The following is a 6,634-nucleotide window of genomic DNA, read 5'->3' as shown; positions in this document are numbered from 1 at the left end:
CATATATGAAAGGGAGGGGAATCTCTTGAAAACAGAAGGGAGACCAATAGAGCAGGGAAAAGGGAGAGGGAAATGAGAGGTGAAGAGGGAAGGGGGAAATACTGGGAGAAGATATAGGCCAAGATAGGTTGTTACATTGTGTACATGAACAAATATGTAACAATGAATCCTATCATTATGTATAATTGAAATGCACTAATAAAATATGGAAAAAAACAAATACACATAGGTAATACACATACCTCCCCCCACAGTTTTTATCAATTATTCTTAATCATTCTCCTTCATCAAAACACTTCCCTCTTGGTAAAAGCATCTTAGTTTATACGTGTCAGGTGTATAAGAATGTTTTATGTTATGTGTGTTTGCACATACAGTAGAGAATAATAATATCACATGGCAGCCTTTTCAAATTTTATGTACTCTTCCACGTGTACCTTTCTTGCTTTATTTAAGAATTACTGATAGAGAAAAGAAGGTTCAGTGATGTATCATCACAGTACAGGCACAATGCCTGTTCCATAGTAGAAACTCAGTCAACATTCATTTCCTTCCTCTTTTCTCCACATCCTCTCTCAGAAAAACTTCGTTCAAAATGACAATTTCAATGTGCATGTGGTGTGTGAAGCATCACACCATATGTGTGAGCTTTGTTAGCTCAATGAATGAGAAGACGAATAAAATCCAGTGCCTATCTTTAATATGCTTAGAGTAGAAAACTTCTGGTTTTGCAACTAGATTCCAGCAGATAATGTCTTACCTATTTGGGAAAGACTTTCTTAAAATTCAAATTTGGCTTCTCTTTAGAAATACTATTATATTGATGCTAAATTTCCTAGAGTAAGAAGAAGGATCTTTGTAGTAAGGGATGGAATGGGCACCAGGAGCAGTTTGATTTATATTTAATGGGGCAAAAAGTGAAGAGAGTGAAGAAAATAGGCAGGGCGGGGGATGGGGGTGGCGGGGGAAAGTAGAGGAGTAGAGACTGTGTGGGATATGTTTTGTAAAATTTTGGAGAAAAGGAGGAAAGATATTTGGGCCCAGCTACCATATGGTGTGAGATATTGAAAGAGGGTCAGAGAAAGAAGGTTTGAAGAGGTTTTGTTTTGTATTATGAATGGAATCCCCTTTTGATGTTTTCATGACATTGCAGAGAAGATTTAAATTGCCTTTTTGTTATTTTTGGATGTGGGTTAGTATTTCTTTGGAAAATAGCACCATGCGGAGACAGGCTGTGAAGTGGTTTAGCTTTATCTGGAAAACATAAATGTTCAGACCATAAAACTTTAAAAATAGACACATTATACTTTCCTCATGTGTCTCAAGCCTAAAATTAAACAAAACTAAATTGATAAAATTAAAAAAGGAATATTTATTTAAAAGTAATATATGTGTTTGGCTTAAAACTTTTTAAAGTACAAAATAGCATTAAATGGAAAGAGAAAAAAGGTAGATTCCTGCTTCAGACTCTTTGTTTTTAATTCTTTTGATGGTTAGCACTAAAATTTTAGTTCCTATGCTTACACCACTGTTTCTTGGATTTATGTATTTAGTGTCTACTAACTCCATGCTATGAATGATGAGAAATATAGCTCATTTACACTACCTCTCCAGTTCCTTCCCCCTTTATGTGTTTGGTAAATTATATTTTTTTCTCTACTTTCCTTTTGGTTATCATTATAAATTTAAATGCTGTGCTTAAACTTTGAATTCCTGCTCTATCGATACAGAGAGTGTCGTAGTCAACTTTCTGTTGCTATAATACAATACCTGAGTCTGGGTATAAAAAGAAGAGATTTATTTGGCTCTTAGTTCTGGAAGCTGAGAAGTCCAAGATGGGGTAGATGCATTCAGTGAGGGCCCCAGGCTGCTTCAAATCCTGGCAGAAAAAAGAAAAGGCAAGGGAGTTCCTAAGAAAGAAGTAAAACGGGGAGATTCAGCCTCCCTTTCTAACAATCCACTCTCTCGGTAACTACTTCAGTCGTGTGAGAATTAATCCAGTCCTGTGAGAACTCACTCAGAAAGGCATCAGTCCATTCATGAGGACTCTGTCTCCCATGACCCAAACTCCTCCCATTAGGCTACACCTTCCAACACTGCTGCACTGGGGACCAAGCCACAGTGTGAGATTGGCAGGGACACACTATGCTCAAACTGTAACAGATAGTCACCCTTGATTCCCTACAAGGCAGTATGAGAAAACAGCACACCCAAACTACTCTTCACCTTTTCCAGCCTGTTGACTTCCACCCCAGTCTCCTAATCAACCCACCAATTTCTCTTGTTTCTATATTTATGTGAGGGTTTATGACATTTGCATTTTTTCCTATATGTATAATTAGTTTTGTGCATTTTATCTGTTGATTGATTTGACAATTAAAATCAATAAATTCGTTTATGGCTTATAGTTCATGCTTATGCAAATATTATTTGCTACAGAATAGAGGGTGTTTGGCTCAGAAGATAGGATACCAATCCAATATCCTTAAATACAATATATGCTCTGATACACGCTATATATGTTCTATACATGCTCCTATACAAAGGAGCATGAAAGAAGCAAATGCATTTAACAAAATCCAGTATCTATTCCTGCTAAAAATTCTCAGCAAAACTAAGAATGTGAAAGAATTTCTTCAATCTGATAAAAAGCATCTATGAAAAATCTCCAACTAACCTCATGCTCATGATGAAAATCTGAATGCTTTCCCACTAAGACAAGAACAAGACAAGGATGCCTTTTGTCACTGCTTCTATCCAATATCCAATATTGTACATAGATGCAAATTTTCTAAATGCAATTTTAACAAATTAAAAGGGAAATTAGATTATGACCAAGCAGGATTCATTCCAAAAATGAGAGTTTTAACATTTAAAAATCAATCAGCGTAATGCATCATAATGTCAAACTAAAAAAAAAAAATATTTTTTAAAAGGATAAAAGGAATCCAGATTGAGAAGAAAAAACTGTCTATTAGTTTATTGTCTCTGTAGAAATTCCAATGAAATAAAGATAAAAAGCTATCAAAATAAGTGAGTTTGGCAACATTATAAGGCACAAGATCATTATATAAAAATGAATTGAATTTCTACATACTAATAATAAACAATTTGGAATTTAAATTTTAAAATGCCACTTATAATACCATGAATCCCATTAGGGAGACAGATAAACCAATAGTAGAATGGGCAAACTATAAGAAGGAATAATGATAGATAAGGAAATGCAAAGACATCTTTATTTTATGAAAATGCGTTCATCATTTTCACTGCTACTAAATGAAATTCAAATGACAATTCAAAATACGCTGAGTCAGTAACACAGATTTTTAAAAATTGTATGAACAAGATAATAATCCCCAAGGGCTGACCCCCAGTGACATGCTTCCTCCAGCCACACCCTGCCTGTCAACAGTTACCACGCAGTAATTCATACAAATTTATTAATACATCAAATGGGTAGGTCCACTGATCAGGTTACAACTTTCATAATCTGATCATTTCATCTTTGGACATTCCTGTATTGTCTATCAAATGAGTTTATTGGGGAGACCTCACATCCAATCTGTAATATTGACTATAATCATAGATTCGTCCATTTCTTTTCACAGTTCTAACAATTTTTACTTCATATATATTGAGGCTTTCTTATTATTAGGTTCATAAATGTTTGAATTATTTTCTATTTTTTTAAGAGAGAGTGAGAGAGAGAGAGAGAGGGAGAGAGAGAATTTTAATATTTATTTATTTATTTATTTATTAGTTTTCAGTGGACACAACGTCTTTCTTTGTATGTGGTGCTGAGGATCAAACCCGGGCCGCACACATGCCAGGCAAGTGCCGCTTGAGCCACATCCCCAGCCCCGAATTATTTTCTCTTAATATATGATCCCTTCTTTTATTATTATAAAATTACCTTCTTTATACCTTTTTCTTTACTCTGAAATTTATTTTGTTGATTTTGAAGTCGCTAATCTAGTTTCTTTTGTTGTCCTTGTTTTTGTTTGTTTTTTGGGGACTAGGGATTGAACTCAGAGGCACTCAACCACTGAGCCACATCCTCAGCCCTATTTTGTATTTTATTTAAAGACAGTGTTTCTCTGAGTTGCTTAGTACCTCACTTTTGCTGAGGCTGGCTTTGAACTTGCCATCCTCTTGCCTCAGCTCCTGGGCTATGTTTGTTTGTTTTTGTTGCTAGGGATTGAACTCAGGGCCTTGCAGATGCTAAACATGTACCCTACCATTTAGTTTCATCCTCTAGTGTTAACATGGTATATATTTTCCCATTCTTTTACTTTAATCTTATTTGATATATAATCTTAATATTTGAAGTGTAATTTTGTAAAAAGAATATAGTGGTGTTTTGCTTTTTTTAAAACTCCAATATAATATTCTCTACCTTTTAATTGGGGAGCTTATATGCTTTTAGATTAATGTAATTAGTGATATGATTAGGTTTGAGTACATCATCTTGCTATTTGTCCCACCTATTATTTGTTCTCTGTTATTTTATCCTGGGAACTCTGTCTTGGTCTTTTGGAACCTAGGATCTGTCTCCTTAATCCAGGGAGCCTTTGAGCCTCTGCCTCAGTTTTCTCTCTCTCTGCTGCAGTTTGGAAACTCCCTCAAGGTAGTAAGCTGGAAAATTGTACTTACCTTGTTTGCTTCCTGTCTCTCCAAGATCACCACCATCCTTTGTTACCTGATATCAAATGTCTTGTAAACTGATCTACATTGTGTGTGTGTGTGTGTATGTGTGTGATGTGGTGTGTGTTTAAAGATGCCTTAGTGTGGTATGTGTGGTATGGTAAGTGTGGTTTCTGTTACTTAATCATAACCAGTAGGGGATGTCCATTTACTGTTTTTTCCAACTTTTGAGATTTGGTCTTTTTTCCCCTTTTCAATTTTTTTGTTTTGAAAAATTTCATTCCTTAGAAAAGTTGCAAAAATTACTCAATGAACAAACTATACATTTTAGCTCCACCAATTGTTAACATTTTCCTACATTTGTCCTTTCTATTTCTTTCATATTAATTAAACCGTCAAGACACTTCATCATTAAATAACTGCTAAGAAAAAGACATTCTCTCATACAACCACAATACAATGATCAAATTTGAGACATTTAATGTGGCTAGACTATTATTATCTAATATGTGATGTGTTTTGATTAACTATTGCAGTATATCAAATGACTGCCATACTTAGAGTCTTAAAATAATTTATTATTCTTGAATCTCTTGATTCTGTGGTCAGGATTCAGGTATGGCAGAGCAGGGGAGGCTCTTCTCTACTCCATGATATCTGGAACTTCTGCTAGAATGACTCTTAGTGGGCGATTATTGAAATAGTTGGGAAGTGGCCGGGCATCTCCTTTTCTTTTTCACCTAGGTTCTCCACATGGCTAACATGGACTTTCTACTATATGGTAGTCTCAGAGTAGTCAGATGTTTACCTGGTGGTTCAGAATTGCAAGCATGAACGTTTCTAGAGGTCACTGATAATGCAAACTGGCATCACACATGTTCTGAGGATATAACATCTTTTTTTATCATAGTTAAATACATAACTGGAATTTAATTGTGAGAATAAGACAAGTCCAAATGGAACATTCTATGAAACAATCGGTCTGTAGTCTTAAAAAACATCAGTATCATGAAAGCCAAGAAAAGATGACAAACTGTTTCCGATTAAAGGAGACTACTTGTATGTTAGTGCTGTCATAATAAAATACCAAAATGACTTAAACATTTTCTGGCAATTCTGGAGGCTGGAAGTACAAGTTGAAGATGTCCAACAGCTTTGGTTTCTTCTAAGGCAACCTTGGCTTGCAGGCAGCCACCTTCTTGCTGTGCCCTCATATGGTCTTCCTCTGTCAGTGTTGTCTGTGTCCTAATCTTCTCTTCTTATAAAGTCACCAGTCATATTGGAATAGGTCCCACACTGATGACTCTATATTTTCTTACCTCTTTCAATGTCTTATCTCAAATATAGACACATCTGAGGTACTGGGGGTTATGACTTTGACCTATGAATTGGGGGTGAGAGGGTACACTTCCACCCACGACAGAGACTTCTTTATGTGTGCTGTTGGATTGAGAAAAAGATACTGTAAAGATATTATGGAGAAAATTAGAAATAAATATCTGTAGCATAGATTCAGAATAACATCAAATACTTTGACATTCTTGTCCCTGAGCTATAGGAGTATGTTTCCCTCTTCTTAAATCTGGCCTAGCCTGTGGCTGCTGGGATAAATGGAATAATGGAAGGGAAACTGTATCATTTCTAAGTCCAGTCTTTTTGTTTGTTTGTTTTGTTTATGGGAACAGGACCCAGGAGTGCTTTACCACTGAGTTACGTCTTGGGTCCTTTTTATTTTTCATTTTGAGACAAGGTCTTGCTGAGCTGCTGAGGCTTGCCTTGAACTTGTGATCTTCCTACTCAGTCACCCCAGTGGCTGGAATTACAAGCGTGTATCACCGCTCCCCCTACACCCTCCCCCCCCCCCCCCCCCGCCCCGCGCGCTCCCCGCTAAGCTGGATCACAAAAAGCCATTTCTGCCCTGTGTTGCACCATACTCCTTCAGTGTTGCCTGATTTGTCTATCGTTCTTTGCTCAAAAAAACTATGTT

The sequence above is a fragment of the Urocitellus parryii genome, chromosome 2, assembly GCF_045843805.1.
Source record: "Urocitellus parryii isolate mUroPar1 chromosome 2, mUroPar1.hap1, whole genome shotgun sequence".
NCBI lineage: Eukaryota > Metazoa > Chordata > Mammalia > Rodentia > Sciuridae > Urocitellus > Urocitellus parryii.
Note: the sequence above shows the minus strand (reverse complement) of the source record.